This window comes from Panthera tigris, chromosome A1 (assembly GCF_018350195.1).
Source record: "Panthera tigris isolate Pti1 chromosome A1, P.tigris_Pti1_mat1.1, whole genome shotgun sequence".
Lineage (NCBI taxonomy): Eukaryota > Metazoa > Chordata > Mammalia > Carnivora > Felidae > Panthera > Panthera tigris.
The window spans coordinates 206,496,427-206,521,001 of record NC_056660.1 but is presented as its reverse complement, the minus strand read 5'-3'; the positions used below and the strand labels follow the sequence as shown (position 1 = coordinate 206,521,001).

Genomic DNA, 24,575 nt, shown 5'->3' with positions numbered 1-24,575 from the left:
TTTCATGTTTTTCTTTTTTTTAAGCATGATAGGAAGTTTGACTTCTTAAGTTGGCAACTTTCAAGACTTTTGACTCATTATAACCTCTCATAAGTTTTGTACCCACCACACCCTTTTTTGTTTTTAAAGTAAGTTTTTATTAAGAATATCTTCTACTAGAGCCTAAAAAATAGTCATTATAATAGTGTTTAGGAGAGTTTAAGCTTAAGACACAGCTTAATGCTATCCAGATGAGGGCCCATTCTCTAGACTGGGCAATGCAAACAGTTCACTAGGAATGTCTGAAATTGTTCACAGGTTGAACTGAAGTATTAAGTTTATGCTCAACTTTACAATCATATTACTCAGCTATTTCAGCATAATGGCTATTCAGTTTGAATGCTTAACGATCTAGAGTTAGAAAAAGAAGAAAATGTAAATTCATAATCAAGATACTCTTGCCTTTGGAAAAGCTGGTTATAAGTTAGTATGTTTGCATGAACAAAGACACGCACAGAGCACTGAGTCTAGAACTTCTCTTTACATTTGTTCAGACTCTAAGAAAGAATGTGGTGTTGAATACCCTTGCGGCCTTTTGACCATGTGGAATTCTTGTGCCCTTGGACAAATGAAGCTTGGAGATGGATTAATTGACATTAGAGTGCATACCCATCTCAACTTTAACATCCCAGCTGATCATTCCACACTAGTTCTTGAACATGACCTCCTCTAGCTTAGACCGAACAGAGAAGAGAAACGGGAATCCGATTTTATCCTTTAATTCACTTCTACAAAGGGACAAAGTGACATTGAAACTTTGGAGGTTTGAAGATCATATTTCTGTAATTAGTTTACATTGGTGGCATTGGATCATTTAGGGTATGCTCTGCCATGGTACCCCTGACACCAGTGACTATCTGGATGTGGCTCAACCAGCCATGGTACGTGTGCTCTGTATATCTCGGGTGAGCTGGGCAGTGCAATGTAGCAGATGCACCTTGACATGGAAAAGAGAATGGGGGGTTTCTAGTCTAGTGAACAGTGTACTTCAACCCAGATTTATCAGAGCTCTGCATATGGAGGTGACTAGGACCTGATCCCCCTTTTTGTTTTCTTATCTTCTATTGTTCCATTTGTATTTATACCTCAAGAGCCACGTGGGGAAGAGAGACTGGCAAGGTGATGACTGCATCCTTGAGTCACTTTATAATACTAAGCACCGTCATGGACTGCCTTATTAGCTGCTGCTCCATTAGAAAGATAGCAAGTCACTATGGAATAAGCTATGAGCGATTCCCAATAATTCTGAGGAAAGGCTACTAGGAATTCATTGTTTTGGGAGAGAGAACAATATGGCTCTTTGTGGGGTGGGAGGGCCATACACCTGTGCTTTAGGCTTGAAGGTAACTGGCAATCTGGTGGGTAAATTTGTATGGCAAGCCAAGACATTTCTGGGAAATGGCCAACGGACTGAAGTAGTCAACACGGGGCGGATGTGTATGTGTGGGGAGGGTAGGGGGTAGGAATTAAGGGAAAATTCTTTATGGCCGAGGAGTGGGCATTCAGTAAGAAGTCTACACTAAAGACCTGGGCTGAAATGTACGGGTTCCCATCTAACCCAGTCAAGAAGATACTTTCGTACTTTGGGCGGCCTCACTGGTACAGTGGCTGGTGGGAATGCAGAAAGAGCTGTGTGGGACGTGATGGGATTCTCGTGAGCACTCCCCCCACCCACTCGTGCTGAGACACTACCGCAGGGCCAGCGATGGCAGCACCTCCTTCAGTCCCCAAGCGCTTGCCTTAGTGGAGAAAACCCAGCATATTTTAGTGGTGGCACAGGAGCCTGCGCCAAGGCGCTGTCGTAAGGTAGGGGGCGCCATGCTGCAGTGACAGTGACAGTGACAGTGACAGAAAGGGGCCTTTGCACAGCTTGCCTTTTCTAGTTAAGAAGTGATGGTAACCAGAAAGTATGCCAAAAAAAAGCATGTGGAAGGAATAAGGTTTTTAAAAGCTGAAGTGTTGATAGATGACTGGAATGGGCGAATAGAGTTAGTCAGTTTTAAAATTTGAATTTAGGAGAATTCTACTGTGTACTATTAAATAGTAAAGTAGGATACAGTATTTCATTCTGTTTTCCTCTCATCCTAAATCCAAGGTAAGAGAGTGTTCTAAAGAATGAGCAATTTACGTGAATAATTTTAGGGTTTTCAATTAAAAAAAAATAGCACTCCTAACATGGAAGCCTCTAGAAATTTTCTACTGCAGGGCCTTTGGGCTGGTGATTTGAGGAGAAGCATTATGGAACTGGTACAAAAGCACAGCAAACCTATGGATTTTACTTTGAATTTGGCATTTAAATGTATAACGGATATTATGCTTGACCCTTGCAGGAAAAGGTAGTCAAAAAGCTAATGAATCAGGGTGAGGGAAAAGGACTGTCATTGCACATTTGATTCCTAAGCCAATACACTGACACTATTCATACTTTTTCCAACAGCCTCTCCTCAGATATATATACTCACCCAAACTGACCAGCAAATATTTCACTCTTTTCATGCCTATTCTTCCCAGGCTAGGGTAGCTCCCCAAACGAACTCCTCTTTCTAGCTCCACACTCGTTTTAAACTAAATCATATAAAAGAATCTTAGTTTGCATCTTTGAACACACAATATTAAGTAGTGCTTTCTTGTTCCCATATGAAATAATCCTGAATTAAGTCAAAGTTGGTGTGCAATATATCTAGCATGTGGACTTTAGGACACAATAGTGTATTCATTTGGGCCCTTCCCCTATGATACTTGTCCATATAAATCTTAATTGTGACACACAGTCCACTTTCTACTCCGGTCCATTGCAATAGTCATCTTGAAAGTCTACGTGGCTGTTAGAAGAGTTAAAGAAAGCATGTTATTTAGAGCCATCTGCATTTTCAACACAAGTACGGACGAAAAGCCACATACACTAGTAGAATTATTTTATGCTATACGACAGCAGAGCACTTTAAAAGCAAGCAGGTAATCTTAAACTTTTCCTCTTCCAAAAACCAGTGCAAGAAACATTGCCTGATATTTGGTTTCTTCTTTAATAGCCTGGCTGAATTATATTAAATCCCAATGTGGTTTTCCTTTCCAGGCAGAGGCCCACATTTATATAATCCTCAAAGCCATTGCTTGAGTGTTTCTGTACCTTTCTGCAACTCATGTTTCAGAGACAAGCTGTGTTTTGAAGAGTTTAAAAGAGAGAGACTCCAGCTGCCTTATAACATCAGCACAGAAGAGTAAAACGGCCGTGTGTGTAGGAACTGAATATGGACAGGCAGCACTTCTTTCTCTGTGTCTACACAGAGACCAAAACCATGCAAAAAGTCCTTGTAGTTATGTAGACACAACACGAGATCAGTTTAAGTTATCTTAACCTAACATGTTATCTCTGGGTTCTAGGTGGTCTTTTCAGTAGAATGTGTCCTTTGTTTTAGTGTCTGGTCTCCCCGTAGAGTTGGCATTAACCTTCCATGAGACACTTGCGAATGGCTCACATTTCCACATCTGATATGATCTCCTCCAGTTGGGCAAGATATCCACAGTCAACAGGGCAGCTGAGTTTCATTTCTAAGAATGATGGTGGCCCTGCTAACCCTCATGGTTAAGAATATATATTTTTATATTTTTAATTTTTTTTAATGTTTAGTTATTTTTTTTTGAGAGAGAGAGAGAGGCAAAGCACAAGCTGGGGAGTAGCAGAGAGAGAGAGAGAGAGAGAGAGAGAGAGAGGGAGACGCAGAATCTGAAGCAGGCTCCAGGCTCTGAGCTGTCAGCTCAGAGCCCGTTGTGGGGCTTGAACCCACAAACAGTGAGATCGTGACCTTGAGCGGAAGTTGGACACTTAACTGAGTTACCCAGGCGTCCCTAGAATGAATATATATATATATTCATATACATATATATACATATATATACATATACATATATATATTCATATACATATATATACATATACATATATATATTCATATACATATATACATATACACATACATATATATACATATACGTATACATATATACATATATAATATATATGTATATATATTTTGAAACCACTTTTTTGTTTACTGTTATCCGTGTGCTTGATATATCAATTATCACTTTATGGATGGTTCTTCACAACTTAGCTGATTTCTCTTAGAAAAAAGACTTGGTTTGTTTTTAAATAGGAAGGAAGAAAGAATCGCTTAAAAAATAAAGAGATTTTCTATTTATTTGTCAAATTTCAGGTTTACATAGAACTAGCAACCTGATAACTAGCCCTCTCCCCTCCTGATACCATTGCTCTACACACCAAGGTTACAAAGTTCCAGAAGGCTATCTAAAAAGCCAGGGGAACTCTCCTACTTTTTGGTTGCTGACCAAGTCAGATAGGTTAACAGATAAGAATTGCCTAGGTTATTTCAGGTTCTGGTGTACAGGGAGAAGGGTGAATCTACCAACTGTTTTTCTTGCTTCTTGAGGTGATATACGAGTACTACTCAAGTGCTGAAAATTTAGGAGGCAGGATCCAAAAAAAGGTTCTGAAATAGTTAGACTTCGAAACTGTGTGTTTATATACAAAAACTCTAAGAAGCTGCTGCAGAGTGAGTAAAGATGACAAAAATTCACAAGTGTCCTTGAGCCAAAGTTCACAGTCTCCTTGCTCTCTCATCTTTCGGGAAATGATACTAGACCGAATAAGCATTCAGGAGGGCACTTGTTGGGATGACCACTGGGTGTTGTATGTAAGCGATGAATCATGGGCATCTACTCCCGAAGCCAAGAGCACACAGTATACACTGTATGTTAGCTACTTTCACAATAAATTATATTAAAAAAAAAAGAAAATGAAAAGAAATGAAAAACTTCAGTGAAAGAAGAAAAGTATGTGACAATAAATAAATGCATTTTAAAATTAAATTGAAGGATGGAAATATTCTAGGTAGCATATTAAGTCATGCTAAATGAAACAGATTTGGGATTTTAATTGCTGCACAACTGAAACAAATACATCAAACAATAAATGATTCTAATGTATTGAAGTATCTGTATGCGGTCCATTCACCGCACAGATCGATGAGCACAGAAGTTCCAATCGCAATAAAAAAACCCCTATCACTTAATATCAGATTCTTGCTTATAAAGTCTAAGCAGGTGAGGAAGGTTTTGTTTCATGAATTATATATATAAATCCAAGTAAATGTAACCATAATTACGCCTGTTGGAATCATGAGTCATCACCATGCACTGGTCCCCCTTCCATAAACACATCTAAACATCTACCTTAGGAATCATGAAATACAGTCAGCAAGCTTGGAAAAGTAATTCAAAGAATCTTGTATCTACTAGAGCCTTCAGGAAAAAGCCACTCCTACGGGATTCCAAACACTAAACACGGTTCCTAATCTAAAGAAGCTTTTAGAGTCAATTTCCATACCACCTTCGGTAAGTCATTTAATTGACCTCTACCAATAAGATTGAAATGGATGGTAGGGTTTCAGAGAACTAAGCATTCTTATGAAAGGAACATACAGCCTCCTGATCTTTCCTGATTAAAATAATCAAAGAACACAAGGAAAGAGCTTAAGTATCACCTTAATCTGTATAGATTTTAAAAAGTTTATTAGGATTTCAAAAGTGACTTCGAAGGTTTTCTAACATATTCTAGTGGGTTGTTTTCTTATATTATCTCTTCTGACATTAAAATCATTCCAGGGCTGGGAGAGAGGACAAAAAAATCAAATTTGTACCAGCTGCATAAAAGCAAGATACTTAAGAAAATTATCCTGGTCGTGTCATTAGACAACACTTTCAAAGGTTTAAGTCTTAAATATTTCATTTACTTTTTTTTTTTTCTCTTTTTAAGATAAGCTCCTGAGGTGGCATCAACCATGGACTTTGAGGAGCCTAGAAAAATGCTATTTTTTCCCTAAGCACAATATAATTTTGTTTGTTTGTTTTACTTTTGATCTAGTTATTATTCTATAAGACTGAAGAAATAATTGGTGCCTTAACTGTATATTTTTGTGAAGTAACAGTGAATGTAATATGCTGCTTCTTATAAACCTATACTGCTAGTCTGAGAAGCAACTCAGCTTGTACATTTTAAAAGGAAATAAATGAATTAACTAAACAAATCATCAATTCATATGGTTCCAAAGGAACTGTTACTTCCCTAAAAGGGCTTAACTTAAAACAATAAATTTATACACCTCCACCTTAACTTAAAATGATAAATTTATACATCTCTGGTTTTCTAGACTATAAAGTCTCACTGGATCTATGTCTGTGCCCTTTAAAATCTGTTATTCAAAATCATCTCCAGCTGCAGACAGCTTTCGTATGAATCTAATGCTGGGTAACTGTTTACTCATTTCATGTTAAATAAATACGACTTAAGTTAATAGTGAGATTACAATTGTCTAACAGTTGCGCTATGATTTTTTGAAGTATATTCTGTTTTCTATTTATCAGAGCTTTGGCTCGAAATTGTGTCACGTATTCTTCCTTTGCATTAGGTTATCACTTGTAAACCTGCCTAGCACTCAGGGACACACGTATCCTTTAATGGCAAGCCTTTGCTTTAAAACAAGAAGTTGGTAAAAAAAACAAAAACAAAACAAAATCTGACTTACCACAGGAGCCTTTCCCAGAATAAGCGGATGGAAGGAGAGTTCTTTCTTCTCCCGGGCCTCTTAAATGCACACCATCCCCATTGGGTTTTTGGAAGATGATAAAACATGATGGTGCCATGTGGGTCTATAGTTTAGCGTAAGATGTACTAGTAGCAATTGTTGCTTATCACGTGCCACTTTGCTGAGCTTCCACTGAGACCTCCTGGCCCATTATGATACATTCATATTTTTGTTGAACTACAAAAAGGCTTCTGGTTAGCCTACACAGGAACGTCAGCATCAATGACTCACTATAAAGGAAGTGTTCCTGGTTCATAAAAAATGTACCATTTAAGCAACATGTTTCATAGCTTTTAGAGCAATCTTGTCTACTCCCTGAACTAGTAATGACCTACTGGAAAATTCTGTGCTTGGAAGTGACTGATACTTGAATACTTACGGAAAACATGGGATAGATATAGGTGATTAGATAGGTGTTCCCTGTGTACCCTCTCTTTATTGTCCCTATTACGGTCATTAAATAAATGTAACTTGATCTGGTCCTTGAAGTTTAGACAGATGCACGGTGGAATCTGCTAATTTCTAGTCTTATAATGTAGGCATTTTTAGCATCACAGAATGTAATTAGATCATTCGTTTCCTTAGCTGAACTCTATAGCCCTATGCAAAGACAAATCTTCTTTGAAAGCCACTATTAAGTTCCTAATCCAATCTTTATTAAAAAGACTCAATATTGTAGACAAGGAGGTTAAAACAAATCCTCAAAAAACTAATGATCAAGCCCTTCTATACCCCATAGGTGGCTTCTAGTGCGGCAAAAGCTGAAATTAGGAATGTTTATAGCTGTAATGTGTGTTTTTTTTAAAACTAGGATGTACTCCTTAACGAACTATAGAAGCACATAGATAATGAGTTTTGCCAAAGAATATAGTAAGAGAAACAACATTAAGGGATTAAGTTTTCTTAGTCCCACTAAAATAAGCAAAGTTCTACTCTTAGGGCTAATTATCAGAAGCGGATGTGATTAAAATTTCTTTCTGAGGCTTGATCTCTCCAGTGTCGAGATTTCCTACCCAAAGTTTCATTCTATGTTTGCATCTCCATTTAAGAAATGCCCTTAAAAGGATTAAAAAATTACCTTAAAAGGAATAAAAAAGCTTTCAAATACTGACAGCTTTAAAAATTTTAATTCTTCTTTTTTTTTTTTTTTCAAAGCATATGGGGTTTGGCGACTAATCTCTGCTCAAAACCACTGCAGTTTAGAGACTGAAAACAAAGTTTACCCCTGAATGAAGCTAATTAATGTAATAAATCTATGCCCCTACTATGTGCCAGGTACTCTTCTGCAGCTTGGGATATGTCAGTGAGCAAAATAAGAATCTATTCCTTTATAGGGTTTACCTTCTAGCAGGGAAACACATAAATGGATTACAGTCTTTCAGAAGGTGATAAATGTCCCGGAAAAGAGAGAGCAGAGTGGATAGAAAGTGCAGGATCAGTGATGGCTTAAACAGGTTTCTTAGAGACACAGAAGGTATAATGCCATATTTTTAAGTTAAGTTTATTGGATGTTTATTATATGCCAGCTGTGATGCTAAGACTCTGTCGTTTAGTGCTATGGGGGAAGGATCATCATCCCTACTTGACAGAAGAGAAGGTGAAGTGCAAAAGTCAACAGGGCACCTGGGTACCTCAGGTCATGGTCTCACCAGTTCTGGAGTTGGAGCCCAGCATGGGGCTCTCTGCTGTCAGCATGCAGAGCCTGCTCTGGGTCCCTCCATCTGCCCCTCTCTGCCCTGTCCCCACTAGCACACTCTCTTTCTTTCTCTCTCAAAAATAAATAGACATTTAAAACAAAATCTTAAAAAAAGTCCATGAACCTACTAAAAACCACACAGGTCTAATACGTATGCTCTCAACTTCTTTTGTTTTAGAAGTATACAAGAAAAGGAATTAAGCTAGTTCTTCAGATTGGAGGAATGTGAACGATCCAGAAAACACTTTTCAGAGAAAAGAGAAATTGATAGCAGTCAGCAAAGGATATTTATGTCAGCTTCGTTAGAATACAAGACCCGTGCTGGGTGATAGGAGGAAAAAAGGTTAAAAGGTGGGTCAAACTGGATTAGAATGAATTTTCAGGAGTATATTTTGTCTAGACAGTACTGGAAAGACTTTGAGGTTTTGAGCAATGGTGTGGAGGTTGGGGAGGTGACGAGTCTGAATATGGAGCCATGGCTTCAAAGGGTCACACAGCTTTGTAGTATGATAGTTGCGTGAACTTGCCATTTTGAGTGATTTAACGCTGCCATTTTTTTTTTCATTTAAATACTTGCCTAATCTTTTGGAAACAAAGCCTTTTAATTGAAAGGTTAAGGTCTAACAATCTCAAATGTCAGATCCAAGGTTATCCCATCTTGCCAAGCTATCATGCACAGTGACCCTCAAACTTCATATGAACCAAGTGTCCCAAAGGTGGCTTTAAAAAAAGAATCAAAGGCCATTTTGTCTTATAACCTTCATTCTAAGATCCATTTTATCCTAAAAATAGAATTCCCATAATGCCAGTTTGCTAAAAGCTTATGTAAGTGAATTGGTACTTTGAAATGTGAGCACCTAAAGGAACATCCTTTAGAAAAGGCAGCTACTGACTAACAGTCACATCATTATAGCTCCTCATATGAAGCAGAATATACAGCACTTTCCCATTTTATATATGCGTTCCACATAACTTGAGAAGACTAGAAAGGTCAATACTAAGGAAATGCTGGTGAAGAAGGGGCAAGTAGAATGAGAGACAGATTGCTTCTTATGCATTTAGAATAGTGATATCAGGGTGACAGTGCCTTACTGCATTTTTAAAATTAAATTCCTTAGAGATGAGCTAATTTGTCAGACAGCAATATTTATAATGTAGATAAATCTATAGTCTACCTTGGGCTAGAGACAGAATCGTGAGCGCTTGCTAGAAGTCATGTGAAATTAAACTCAAAAGCTAAGAGAAACTACAAAGTGAACATGCGCACATCTGAAACATAGAATCCTGCCTGCCATTATTGACTTAGACGTCATTCATTGATACTTGGTTATATAGTTATCGAGAAACACTCCTGATGTATTAAAAAATGAACAGTAAGGTTTGAATCAAATAGTCACTAGGGCCTAAAAAAATTCTTTTATGATGGGATTTTTAAAACTTGATCAGTATATGGTCTATTGTTGGTTTTTTGACTGGTTTTCCTCGGACCCAGTGGGGTCTGTGCAACAGTAATTAATTGGCAACCCAATTTAAGTAGTTTAAAGAGCCTAATGGATATCACATCTTTACCTACATTACAGCAGCATATGCCAACTAAAAAACCAGGCTTCTTTTGATTTTGGCAGAAATTGTGTAAGTCAAAGGGATAACGTTAATTATCCAGCGCTGAGCCAAAGGTTTCATCTATTTCCTCAAGTTTTATTAGTTTTTTTTAGGAAACAGTTTCCTAGCCACTTTAAAAAGAAGAAACAGAAGGAGAATAAGAAGTCATCCTTGGGAGAAGTTATCAGGTTGAAAACTATTCACCACTACGATAATTATTGGCCAGGTGATAATACCTATCGAGTAAGATCCATGTATGAGCCATGATGAATACTCCATTGGTAGAAGTTAACCCAAGGACTTGAAAAGACCATACCATCTGGAGAATTTCAGTAACAGCTAGTCTGCCTTTCTCAGGCCCTGAGCAGATATAAACTAGAGGAACACATGGGTGTTGCTCATTATAAATAACCTTAAAGTTAAAAAAAAAAAAAAAGACTCAGAACTGTTTTACGTATACCAGTAGATGGTAAGGCGAGCTGAAATTTCTCATTTTGCTCACTCTATAATAATTTACAATCAATAATGCAAGTGAGAGTAACTTGCCATTCATTCACTTGGCCATCTGGTTATTGGTTATTGAACACCTACTGGGTGCCAAGCGCTGTGCTGTGCTATACAGACTCTGATGAAACAGACGTGGTCTCTGTTCTCAAGGGCCTTACGATACAGAGAACAAGCAAGTGTTAGTAAACAACTGGTGCCAAGTTTTTTATTTTTCATTTTATTTGTTTTATTTATTTGTTTATTTATTTATTTATTTTTATTCTTCGATTTTTTCTTTAAATTCTAGTTATTGAACATATAGCGTAATATTGGTTTCCGGAGTAGAATTCGGTGATCCATCACTTACATATAACACCGAGTGCACAATAGGACAAGTGCCCTCCTTAATATCCATCACCCATTTAGGTCACCCTCATCCCCACTTCTGCCCATCAATCCTCAGTTTGCTCTCTAGCTCGTGGTAAGTTTTTTAGAGGAAATGCTTCTGATGAAGGTAGAAAGTCTCATTGCCATTAATAGTGTTTTGTAAGAGCAAAATTAATACTACTTCAAGGAATCCCACATAAACTGCTTTCTTCATATCAACCATGGAAAGATGCAAATTTCATCTTAAGGGCTTAATTATCATCTTCGACACACGGTTTTCAAATTATGACATTTACTTAAACCACTAAGTAGATAGAGGATATTTACATTCAATGTTTGAGAGTCTCCTATAACCATATTACAATCTGGAAGAGCATCTGTGTGACAGAAACAGTGGGAGGAAAGAATCTTGTGATACACTAGGTTATTAAAGAATGTCAGGGGGCACCTGGGTGGCTCAGTCTGTTAAGTATTTGACTCTTGATTTCAGCTTAGGTCATGATCTCACGGTTCATGGGTTCAAGCCCTGAGTCATGGGTTGACAGCGCAGATTCTGCTTGGGGTTCTCTCTCCTTCTCTCTCTGCCCCTCCCCCACTCGTGCATGCAGCCTCTCTCTCTCTCAATAAATAAGTAAACTTAAAAAAAAAGAATGTCAGCGATGTTTCCTAAAAAGTTATCCAAATTTCTGAATCAACATTATTTTCATAAACACCAGAAAGAAACACTATGCTCACATGGCATTCAGCTTTGTCATTCAGAAAAGCAGGCGATTCAGAGATGACATGAGCCTCTGTATTCTAGAAGCAAACTCCTAATTATCAGATTTTCTGAGTTCAATGGTGTCACTTTCAGATCAGGCAACACTAGTGACTTACAGATTTTAATGAAGCAGTATTATGAAAATATAACCAGGGCCACCCCCCAAAATAGCTTTGGTTATTTAAGCGGCATAGTCTGGTTACAAGAGCACTACAAAGGGAGTATCTGATAACCCCTGGTCAATGTCAGTCTTTAAAAATTTGGACTTTATAACCACTGCAAATAGTATGCCCTTAAACAAGTGTTGGCTGCATAAAGTATAAGGGTCCAAATCCTAAAACAGAACACAGTTTCCTCCATTGTTTCTCTTAAAGGGTTTTCATAAAGAAAGTTGAACATTTGTATCTCTATACACTCTCTGGAAACAGAGCTACAGAATTTATCCGGTACTTGGATTTACCTAAAAGATCTATTCACAGTACCGTCTGTAGTTTAGAACAAAGCTAAGATTTATCTTGGACTGTTCACATGTCTACCAAATCAGGCAAACTTTTGGCCCTCTATTTCCTATAACTACCCTTTATGTCCATACCCCCCTCCCTCCCCATCAAAAAATTTCAAAAAATTATTTTCAGTATTCCTCCCTAATCTTGCCTCATTGCCATCCCCAAGTTCCTGTTTCCAAAAGAGCTATACTTCCTTATATCACGTATCTTGTCCCTCACAATTAGCCAATTCATATTACGGTGTTATTTTGCTATTTTCTGTACACATAACATAGGTACTTTTTAATATATTTAGAATACATAAAGTAAAGAAACTCTTTGTGGGATGAATTTTCCTTCACCTTCTCAAAAGGGTCCCATGAAAATCTAAGTTGTAAGGCACTAGTTGTAACTGACCTACTTTTATGGCTGAATTCTTGTGGTAATACTTTATCGGACCTCATGGCCTTCCTGCTTTTGTACTAATCACGTCTATCTATCTATCTATCTATCAATGTATCTTTAGAGAGACAGAGACAGAGACCTGTTCCCTAGAGAGGCTATTCTTTTCCATTTGCCCTGGACAGACACAGACACACACACACACACACACACACACACACACACACACACACACTGTGCTTTCCTGTGTTGCCTTCCTCATCTGTAATACTTACTGCCTTCACCTGCATGAATTTCTGCCTGTCATTCAAAGTCCACTCAAGGTGTGTTGCCTTAGGGGAGTCTTCCCTGACCTCTCACCAGCGGACCGCTTTTATACACTTGCCATGACCTATTGTTGCCCTCTGATTCATGTAGAACTCTTTCCCCAACTCAATGAAATTTTGAGGTCAGCTCCTACTTTTTGAGGCCCCACACAGCGTGGTAAAGAGCAGGGCACTTAAAACATTAGGGGTAATACATAACTTCCGTTTGCTCCTTAATATTCCATTTGCCGGACGTTTTCTCTACTTTGCTGATTTTTCATGAAATACAGGTTTTTCTTTAACCGCTAAACCATCTCTGCTCAAATTCATTCGACCAATATAGCTAGGTTAATTTATCTGAGTCAGCATTTTCTTTTCCTGATTTAACAAAGACATCTACTGCATAACCAATACAGATTTAAGTTCTTGTCCTTACATCCAAGTCTTAGCACAATCCATCTCTCCTTTCCAAACCCATCGCTTCTCTTTCTGCCATCTGTACTTTCTCTTGGTCACACTGGCCAGTCTGTATCTTTGGACATACACCTGCACAATTTGCCTATGTGCTTCTGCCAAAGATGTGTTTTTCTTCTGACTTCCACCATTCCTTTAAAAGCCAAGTCCATTACCACACTGGTGGCCTTTTCTTTCTCTGGACCCTACCTGTGTCACTTAATTATAATAAAACCACGGGTTAGTTGAGTAGATGCCATTTTTTTTTTTCTAAATTTCTTACAGGCAGCAATTGTTGGCACTTATCTGTCTGCTAGCAGGTGTCGGGTAAATATTATCATCCAACTTTCAATTACAGCCAACTTTTAGTCACTGAGAACTTTAGACGAGCAGGATAAATAAATCAGAAATCCCAAAGAACAAGTTGGCAGGCAGTTAAGCAAGCATCCATGCATCAGGATACCCTTCAGAAGGCAGCCTGGACACCGAATAAAATGACCTTTTCAATTCAAGTCTATGAGTTTTTCCAAAATCTTCAGTTATAGCTGAGCCTTGGTCCAAGCAGAAATCGATATGAAATCTCACTATCAACCAGATGCGGATAGAAGAGCCTATTCTATCAGTTACATATTTGTCTTCTACTTAAAAAATAGGATTGCCATTAAGATGTTTAACTTTAGAAGCAAAGGTTAAAACACACATACATACATACACACACACACACACACACACACCCACAAATACCACTACCACCGCCCAGTGTTAATGTAATTAAAGCAGATCTGAGACTTTCTTTTCAAGAACAGACATTTGAGCAACTACTATGTGTACCATTCCCACTCTGACCCTCTGATCTAGAGGTCAATTATATGTTTCCCATCTGGATTAACATTGTGCCCCGAAGCCCAATTCTTCATATAACTCAGCATTCTTCCTACAACTATCCTAGACCACTGACAAATGCTCAAGCATATGATAAATAAATGATAATAAAAAGCACTTTAGCATCTGTGTGACATATTCTAGAAGATTAAAACAGGCCTTGGGCCCCTAATAGGACACATAAAATATGAAAACTCAGTGAGGTCATTTGTGTGAAATGTTTAGAACAAGGAGGGCAGCTATATCCAATATGGACACATTTAGTGAAGCTGTTCATCACTGTCCAGTTCTCTGAGTATGGATGAACTCTAGACCTTAGGAGGACTGAATTGTCCTGCCCGGATGAGATTTAAGTGGTACCTTAAGAGTTAATATTTGCGTGCCTGTACTGGTTTATGAAGCATTGCCACATTCTCCTGCTTGACCCTCACATTTTATAGTTTCAAGGTGTGCAAGAAGGAAGGTCTCCTAATTTTCAGCGGAAATTCGTCTCTAGATTTTAGCTTGCTTAAAGCTCACAATGAAAGCGAGAACATTTTCCAAATATCAGCTTAGTTGTTGTACCGAGAATTTTGGTTCTAGAGTAGGGGTACTGCGGATGCAACGACTCTGAGAAAGTTTGTTTTTTTTTTTAATGGGTTCACCTTTAACTTTGGGGCCACCTATTCTACTGATGGAGAAAACAAAGCTCAGACATGGTATCTCTTGTCTTCAGTGGCAAAGTGACTGGTGGTCCCAGTCATTTGCCATTCATAATCCGAGCTCTTACCCACTAATCATGTGCCACCTTCTCGAAACCAGAGTTCCAATTCTCTAATTTTAGATCACACCCTTGTATTTTTCAGTCTAAGGTGTGATCTCTGCTCAACATCACTCTCTGATTAACATCAAGCATTCTTAGGACTGTTTTGCAGGGTGGGTGAGGCAACACCCAAGGGTCAGAGACGTGAGCAGCGTGCCTAAGAAATGGTGCAGCTGCCACCGCAATGCAGATCCAGAGTCCACGGCCTTTGCCTCAGGAGGTACAGACTTTCTTCTAGATTTCCACTCCCTAGGAGTTCTTTCATTGTCAGGCTAGCAACATAATTAACATAATAGGTACTTACTAAAGAAACACCAAGATTCAAATCATGCTTGAATCCTGGCTTTCCCCTTTAATGGTAGGACCTAGGACAAGTTGATCTGCACTGATCAGATCTGAGCTAAGAAATGGAGACATTTTTTCTATGGTAAGTTATTTGAAGTGAAAGTTAAATGGGAGAATGGAATGGTACTTTATAAACCATAAAGCTCTATAAAAACTAAGTGCAGTAGATTCATTTACCAATTTGGAGAGGCCTTCATCTGCACTCTCGGCATTGCATAAAAAACAAAATAAAAAGTTTTATAGGTTAGAGAAAACCATCTGGTTCAAGGGTAATGATCTAGTTTACTAGAATCTTTTTTAAAAGAAGTAACTGGGACAGTCTCCTAATAAATGGAGATTAATTATGACCTTAAAAAAAAACCCAAAAGTGGAGAAAGGATTTGGAAGTGAGGTGATATATAAAACTAAGGAGTATATCGGTTTTCCTAGGATCAAGACAGCAATAATTGAGATAGTAGGAAAAATGTCAAGGTCTGTCCTTTTTCATCTTTTTGCATCCTAAGATGCGGTTAAACTGAGCTATGTTTAAGTGCTTTGCTTATTATTTCCATGACTGTAGGAATCCAAATACTTTGTTATGCTTTCCACTGAACAACTGGATTATAAAACAAATGAATTGTGAAAGTTACTCTTAGATCACACAGAGGGCTGGTTGAAATACCACTGGATGAAACCTACTGCTAGAATTTGGCTCCGTGGATTTGGGATGGAGACCAAGAATTTGCATGTCTAACAAGTTCCCAGATGATGCCAATGTTGCAGTCTGGGGACCACACTCTGAGAACTACTATCTTAGATGAATTCTCTCTAGCTGTGAAATACACACCAAGGCAACTAAGTGTCCAATCTTGGAAGACAGAATGCATTTTATTTTTTAAATGAGAGCTTATGCATTTCCTCTATCACACAGAGACCGAAGTCTATTTCAGAGTAACAGACTCTTTGCATCACATTGCTAGAGAGAGATAGGACAGCTGTTTACTCAGAGAAACTGTTAAAGCACATATCCCTCACCCAAAAGTCTTCCAGGTTGAATAGTGTTTTAAATCTCACTCTGCCAGGATTCCTAGTTCCTATGCCACCTGCTCCCTTACTTTGTGGTTACCTAAAAATCTAAGTGACAGCCCTCATGCTTCCTCATTCTGCCTTCTGGTAATTTCCTTATAGCCGACCACTCTGCTTGCTCAGGTCATTCAGAATTCTCGCTAGCGTAAGGCAGTTAAAGGTCACTTGCCTCAGCTAGCTTGTATAAATTATGGTAGCAGAGAAGAATTGCCAGGCTTCTTCAATACTGAGCCAACAGCTCCCATGTTCCTGAAATTTCGTAACGCTTAAGGTTTGGCCACCTTGATGACGTAAGAATTAGTAAGACTTAGACAATTAAGTGGTAAGATTAAAGTAAGTTTAGAAGAGGAAAAGGGTGAGGTAGGTAGAAGACAGGAGGCTACCAATAAAAAAGCAACTTCCATTTTTAGACCAGGAAGCAATTTGTTCAGATTTTGCTTGCCCTGGAGTGGCAGGCTTCCTTCCAGGGTAGGAGAAGGATGCAGGAAGGGGAGTAACCATGGCAACCTGCCCAGCTATGTGGGCAAGGATAGGATGGGGCTGCACGCACTTGGAAGACTTTATTTCTAGCCTAGTCACTCAGTGTAGTATGGGTGGTCCCTCCTTTCCCACTTCCTTCTAGTTTCATGCTGACTTGGGGAAGAACTGCTCTTTCTCCGCAGGGAGGCTGAGAGGGGGTGGAGACTTCAGCGAGACCAGAGGAGGTCAGCTTGACCAAACCAAACTGCAGGCTTCCAGGCAAAGAACAGAGAGTAACTCCCTGTCTGTTCCAGCCTCCGTGAGCACAGCAAACACACGGCTTTGTTAATATGAAGTGCTTGAATGATTCACGTTTTCCAGGTTGATGAGCAGCGCCCTATTTTGATGGAGACATTTCTCCCCTCTGCCTTCAGTTTTCACAAAGACACTTAATTCAGTGGTTCAGTGGGGTAAATAAATAAATAAATAAATAAAGCAACACATTTCTAAGTCAAACAGAATAAAGTATTCTATGCATAGGGGCATCTGGGTGGCTCTGTGGGTTAAGCCTCTGACTCTTGATTTCGGCTTAGGTCATGATCTCATGGCTCATGAGTTCAAGCCCCGAGTCAGGCACTGTGCTGACAGCATGGAGCCTGCTTGGGATTCTCTGTCTCCCTCTCCTTCTGTCCCTTCCCTGCTCGTGCTCTCTCTCGATCTCTCTCTCTCTCTCTCTCTCAAAAATAAATAAATAAACATTTAAAAAAAGTATTCTGAGCATATTAGACTCACGCTCCTCCCAACAAGCTTGGGGTAGGTACTCTTATTCTCTCCAGATAAGAAAGCTTAAGTACAGAGAGGTTATGCAATTTGCCCAAGGTCACTTAAGCAACAGTGGTGTGGCTGGGATCTGAACCAAGGCAGCAGGATCCCAGAACCCACGCTCTCAACCCGATACCTGACTGTCCTGGGTGGGAGGCAGAAACTGGCATGACTGCTAGTCCTCGGTGTCCATACTCGGCCTGCCTTGCCCTCCTCATCAGAAAGTAGCAGCTTCTTGTAGAGGAGGAAACTTGACTGCCCGCTTGCCTCCTGATTCATGCAATCCCGTCAGGCTCTGTTCCCGTGAGTTAGGTTCCCACCAACCACACCTAACCAACGGTACAGCTAGTTCACCACAAGGTGACTCTGGCCTACCTCCGTGCCACTCAGTGGCACGGCTTCAAGTCGAGAATGACACACAGCACCAGAGAGAATTTTAAAAGAGCACATCCTGTGACTCAGGTGTCTCAGATCGCCAGGGTAGTTCTCGTTCTGATTCCGTTTGGAGGACAGAAAACCTGATACGTTGAATCTGTGAGCCGAAACTCCCCAACCAGTGAGCTTTCAAGCTTTTCCACCTAGGGAGGTGTGCTCTGATAACCATTAGGGCAACTGAGCACGCTGGAGAGCTCAGTCTTCAGTAGGCTTCTCCAGTATTTCAGCACCTCCGCTTGTCCTTGACATTAGTTACATCCTCCGGGCAGGAGACATTGAAGGAGAGAAACACATGGAGCCTTCAAAACCATTCAGGTAAAAAAATATCAGTGGGAGCAAGCTTAGGCTTAGGGTAGAATCAGAAACGAAGCAGGATATGTTTGCTGTGCCACCAAGAGCCCACGTGTCCACAAAGCCTCCTGCTGGCCTATATCTTCCTACTCTCTTAATCTTCAGATAATTGAGGCATGACCAAGCAGGCCAATAAATATCGCCCCCAGCCCACCTGGCCAGAAGCTTCCAGAGGTCCCTGTACCACCTCATGCCAACAAGTGTCTTAAGAGCAATTCTCTTCAACTCAAACAAGGAGACAAAGATCCACTCAACCTCGTGGAACAAGGCACCAAATAAACCTAATCCACAGGAATTTGGACTTTTAGTTGAATCTAAAATCTGTAAAAAGTCTCGAGGGGAAATGTGGACTCTTCCTCAGCAAGTTGGACAAGGCTTTTAACAAGGGCCACACATGGCTCCCTGCCCTCTCTCACATCCTCAGGGGAAGATCGATTGTGTCCAAGATGGCGAGAATGGCAATGACGTTTGTGTCCTGGCTCAAAGTTGGAGGACATTCCACTACCACCACTTTGTCCCAGCCGCCCATTAAAATGTGGGAGGGTATAGCTTAAGAAGACCTGGTTTCTAGAGCAGTCATTTGGATAAGAAGGGATAGAGATGACAGTGGGAAGGGGAAGGGGAAGGGGAAGGTAGCTTATTCACCAATGGGAAAAAGAATCCCGTCTGCCTCAGGGGGAAACTGATTAGCAATTTAGAAGTAATCAGTCCCAGAAATACACATTGGAAAAAGCCACTAAGTCTCCTTCCCGCTTTTTCTAGGACACTGTCTACATGGCACACTCCTTGTTGTATTAAGTGTGGTACTGTTTATTTCCACATGTGCAGCGCTTCAACAAAAAAAGGTCCTTCCTTCCCCAAAGATTAAGGAGAGCTCAATCCCAAAAACTTCTGAATTCTCAAGGCCATAAACTTTCCTACAATGTCATCGAGGCCTGTCTCCCTTCAGTGGGGGACAGAACCTGGGGTGGGCGGGGCAGTAGGCCCAGAGAAAATCGGCCTAATCGTGGCCTGACTGCCAGTGCCCGAAGCAAGCATGGAGATGTCATGGAGCGTGGAGAGGAGCCATTTGGTAGCTAGGATGCTCCCCCATTCCCAGCTAGTTCCTCCCTCCCCACCAGCCAGTAGATGCTCCTGTGCCGACCTCCAGCCTGCAAAGAAGATCAATTATATATCCCATCAAAGCCATTCCAAGAGCCTTATCAGACATCTTGAAGGCATTTTTGTAGCTGCCTTCTTCCTTCAGCCATTACTTCTGTTTGAGTTAGTTTTTGTCTTACCTCCTTCTCCCCCACTCCTCTGCTTTGCCTGATTAGAGCCAGAAATTTTTTCATTAGGTCACTTTATAGTGTAATAACAACATTTACTATTCATGAAGTCTCCCCTCCATAATTTTTAAGTCTTTCCATGTGTCTGGAAGCTTATTTCTGCTCTTCTCACTTTACAAGTGTGCCTCTCTTCCTTCCAAACACAAACCAAAAAGAAAGAGGAAAAGGTGGGGTGGGGGTGGGGTGGGGGAATGCGGTGGAGATAACATCCAGATTCTTTAAGTGCTTTTAATCCAGTTAAATTTCCCTTTGGACTCAAACAGCTCCCTGCTGAAACTGACTGTGGACCTGAATTCCAGGCTAGGAATTGAGTCAAGAGGAAAGGAAGCAGAAACAAATAACAGAGTCAGCTCTATGCTATGAAAACCGCTATGCTGACTGGGGCTCCATGGTTTTAACCCATTCATTTTTCCCCCCTTTTCTAGAATTCTTACTTAATCTTTCCAGCCAGTTTACAGCAAGCAGGCCAACACCTTTTAAACGCTCCAGGGATTTAAAACAAGTTTGTTCAGTCTCTTGGGCAGATACTTTCTTAAGAACGCGGGTGTAAGACAAAGTTCACATTTTCATGCCAAACGTTGTCAGTCACCAGGAAAAAGCTTCTCGGGGGCACAAACCAGGTCCCCAGTCTTTGTCACAGGGCAAAAATAAACACCCTTGGAGGAGTTAATTAGGTAGTCAGCAGCCACACCAGCGTCCTACCAGGGTTGCCCACAGAGCTTTTAAACAAGCACACACACGCACACACAAAAGGAGGTGCTTGTTAAATGTCACAAGCTGGACATCTGGAGCCCGACCCCAAAGGTAAATGCATTCCGTGGAAGCATTCCTCGGTTGTCAGGCCACAAAACCGCCGTTTCCCCAAGTACGGTCTCATTTCTAAGATTCCCCCCCCACCTCCACTCCATCCTCCCCCCCCCCACTCCATCCCCCCCCCCCCAACACACACACACACACACACTGTCCCGGATCTGCACCCCTAGGGGGAAAAGCAAAGGAGGGGAAGGAGGTCGCCAAAAATGGAGCCACGGGGAAGAAGGCCGGGCAAGCTACTCACGGCCAGCTAGCGCCTCCGCGAAGCGAGCATGACTCCCGGGTGTCGAGCCTCCAGGCTGCCGCGCAGCCGACACGGCGGGCCGCGCTTAAATAGCCGCCGGCCCGGGAGCCTCGGAGCCGCGCGGCCACTCCCGGCGAGATATGGTTCTAATCAGATGCTGGCAGCCGAGGACTCCCCAGGAATGCGCCGGGATGTTTTTGCTGCCTGGGCTTGGTAACTCCCCCTCAACGTGTCTGCTGAGTCTTCCAAACTTAACTGTTTATTAACTCGAGCCGCGGCCACGCACGGCGCCCGGCTCCCCTCGCGCGCGAGCCCCGCCAGCGGGGGGCGATCGCGCCCCCCCCTCCCCAAGCCCGGCGCCGCAAAGAGGAGGGAGGGTGCAGCCGGAGCCCCGGCCTCCCCAGCTGGGGCCGCGGGACAGGGGAGGGGGCAAATAAGGACAGGAAAGGGAAACTCCGCAGGAAAGGGGTGGGATCCACCGGACCTTCGTTTCACAAATTCCTTGGCCGGATTGCCACTTCCAGTGATGTGGCACCCGAAGTCATCCTAACCCGTTGGGGACCTTGGAACAAAGGGCTGCCTTTTCTCCTGACTTTCCTGGCGAGAGGCAGTGGGTCCCAGCGCGGACCTGCTGTTTACAGCGAAATGGGTGATTAGCCCCTTTACAGGCGTGGTCTCTGTGGGGGCACTTAAATTGGTGGGGAATCTGTGTGTGTACATGTAGAACATACTGTATTTAGGTATGACATGACATCCCGATATACAGCTATAAAAACAATACTCTATGAAATTGATATAAACAAAAACGTTCACCTCTATATAACCTAAGTAAGCTGAACATCTGATACCAACAAAAATTATATATTTCCATTAGCGTGTGCATCTGTGTGCAGACACGTAAGATGAACACTCTCCTGCACTGATTTCCACAGTGGTCCCTATACCTCTATGAAAAATATGAAACATAAGAAACATATTTGAAAATGAGGTGCTCAGCACAAGGCATTCTCATCTTGGTGAAACTTACCAAGCTGGGAATTCATTTTCTCCATATTTTAAAATCATGAGCAATTGTACAATATCCCCAGAAACTCTGTCACTTTTTAAGAAATATGAAATTATTCTGGTGAAAAGCATGTCTGTGTTCCTGTTTTGTTTTTGTTTTTTTTTTTTAAGTTGGAAACGGTGTGTACTAAATGTGAAAGTGCCAAATTATGAGTTGGACGAGAAGGGGTTATTGATTTCATCGAGTAAGCAACACACAATGGATTTGCATCTTACCTCTGGAAACTGAGGGTTCAAATCGGGCTCATGGGACACCAAGGATGTATTTTGTGGTCCAAGCCTAGCCCAGCTGTAAAGCCGCAGCGTAATGGGCACTTCCTGCTCTCAAGTAGGTCAGGCTTGGGACCGCCAGGGAGCCAGGGGCACTGAGCGGCACCACCCTGCCACAAGGAGAACACCACCTCTCCTGGCCTCTGCTATTTCTGCCACCTGTCTCATCCCCTCACACCTGAGGGTGCGGGGGTGGGGAAGGTGGTGCTGACAGTTTTCAATGTTGCTGAGATGATTTGCTATTATTAAAAAAAAAAAAGGACTTCCTGTGAATGATAAGTATGTAGGCTTTAATCTTAGGATAGTATTTACAACATTTATTCAGAGAACTTAAATTCTGGTACATTTTAGGATATAGTGCTTTATTTCTAAGACCCAGAAGTCCAGAAGGATAGTTTCACCTCCAAGGCCTAAGTAGCTGAAAAAATGAGGCTGATTTCAGGCAAACAGAGGCATTAGCAATTCAGGGGGGAAAAAAGGGTTTCCCTTTTAACTCAATAGGTAATACTTTCTCAACTCAGAAGTGACCACCCAAACCTATTTTTTTAAAGTTTTTTTAATGTTTATTTTTGAGAGAGAGAGACACAGACCATGAGCAGGGGAGAGGCAGGGAGAGAGAGGGAGACACAGAATCCCAAGCAGGCTCCAGGCTCTGAGCTGTAAGCATAGAGCCCAATGCGGGGCTCAAACTCACAAACCGTGAGATCATGACCTGAGCCCAAGTCGGACGCTTAACCCACTGAGCCACCCAGGTGCCCCAAACCTATTTTTTTTAAATCAAGACTCTTATCAAGCAATATTAACTTATGTTTGCTCTACCAAATGGAAGGGATATGTCTAAGGAGCCAGAGGAAGAAAATGATTTCGTCCGCAATGAGCTGGAATTTCAAGAGAAGACTTTGATGAAAACGGTCCATTTATGAACTGTGGGCTCACACATCCAGCTTAAAATAGACGGCCCTGTCATTTTACAGAGAAATCTTGAGTCCACAGTGGAGAACTCTGATTTGAAGAGTACTTTTATATCTCTAGGGTGCTGATACTGCTTCTGGCAGTAATTTAGTGTCTTGCTCACAGTAAGAAGAAAAAAAAAGAAGGATGAAAATAAATTTAACCCTTTTAATCTCTGATGGAACAGTCTCCTGCCCCATCAAAGCTGTTCACTTTTCAGTAGGTCTAAAATGAACTCCCTTCCAGCTGGAGAATCACACCCAAGACCACCCAGATGTTAACCCTGCTTCAATGGTCTTTTCTTATCACCACTGAAATTTAATGTTTAGAAAATTAAGGTAAGGAAAATTTAATGCAATGTTTGAAAAAGTACGGTCCTTGCATGACTTTCCCTTGCACAAATCCCGTCTTCGAGGGAGAAGGAGAAAAAAAAGAAAAAAAAAAAAAAAAAAACAAAAAAACCTGACGACTGTGTTCCCAGCCTAGGAAAGGGGTAGTTAATCCCGTGATGGCTTGCTGAAGAATGCATGGTTTATTATTAAAGTAATCTCTTAAGATTTTCCTGGAATGTGCTTCCACAGCAACTCTGCTTGTGCAAGCTATCCTATGTGTGTGTCTTTTCTTCCATAATTAAGCTGGTTTTTCCCCCTTTAGCTCGCAGACCTAATGCTTTCTCTCTCCCTTCTTCTATCCGCCTCCCTACTCCTCTTGTCTCCCTTAAACATCCCATTCTGAATCCTTCCATTTCTCATGAACTGAAATGGCACTTTGGATTTGGTCATAGGTGAACTGTCTGAGCACCTTGGTGCCTTGTTGGACACTTCCAGATGTTCTAATCGAACAAGGACTGGTTAAAGTTTATGGATCTAGTGAGGTCACGTCTTTTCTTTTTCCTCCTCAGTGTCATAAAAAAATGAAGAAAATGGCTATTGTTCCCAGAAAATGTTCTTTGACCTTGACTTATCCTGCATGTTTACAGATACAGAAAAATTGACCCTATCAGATTTGGCTGTTGGCAAGGCATGACAAATATTAGAGGCTTTCCTATTATCTACCTATCTATCTATCCATTGATCTAACTAAAATCTAAAATATCTGGAGGGCAGTCTTACTGAAGGCAACCTGTTTTTGTTTGGTTTGGTTGGTTGCTTTGGTTTATTTTCTTGGTTATACATGTATAGCACCTCAGAACACAATGCTTGGTATTTGCTTGTGATGTGTAGGACTAGTAAAATTCAAATGGCACTTGATAAGTTGGGATATTTAAAGTGAAGGACTTTAAAAATTCAATATGATAAATTCATATAACTAATTACATTTTGCTACCAGTATAAACTTTTATAATGAGAAGTTATAAAGGGGAAAAAGAATACGCGTATGAACTACCAGTTACAACATCTTCTTTGGAAAGCAATTTGAAAAGAGTTGTTAAAGATAAAAATGCATAAAATCCTACAAAATGCCAG

The 24,575-nt window shown here is 40.9% G+C and overlaps 1 protein-coding gene across 4 annotated transcripts in view; it reads right to left on the bottom strand.

Annotated features, from left to right (window-relative positions):
- DAB2 (DAB adaptor protein 2) overlaps positions 1-24,575 on the bottom strand; it is a 69,546-nt gene that overhangs the window by 31,211 nt on the left and 13,760 nt on the right. For 3 of the 4 annotated variants that reach the window (XM_042996107.1, XM_042996132.1, XM_042996127.1), the window contains exon 1: positions 20,824-21,232. The exons of the other annotated variant lie outside the window; for it this stretch is intronic. The gene's annotated coding sequence lies outside the window, so the exon portion shown is untranslated. Of the gene's footprint in view, positions 1-20,823; positions 21,233-24,575 lie in introns of those variants that run through there. 4 annotated transcript variants of the gene reach the window in all.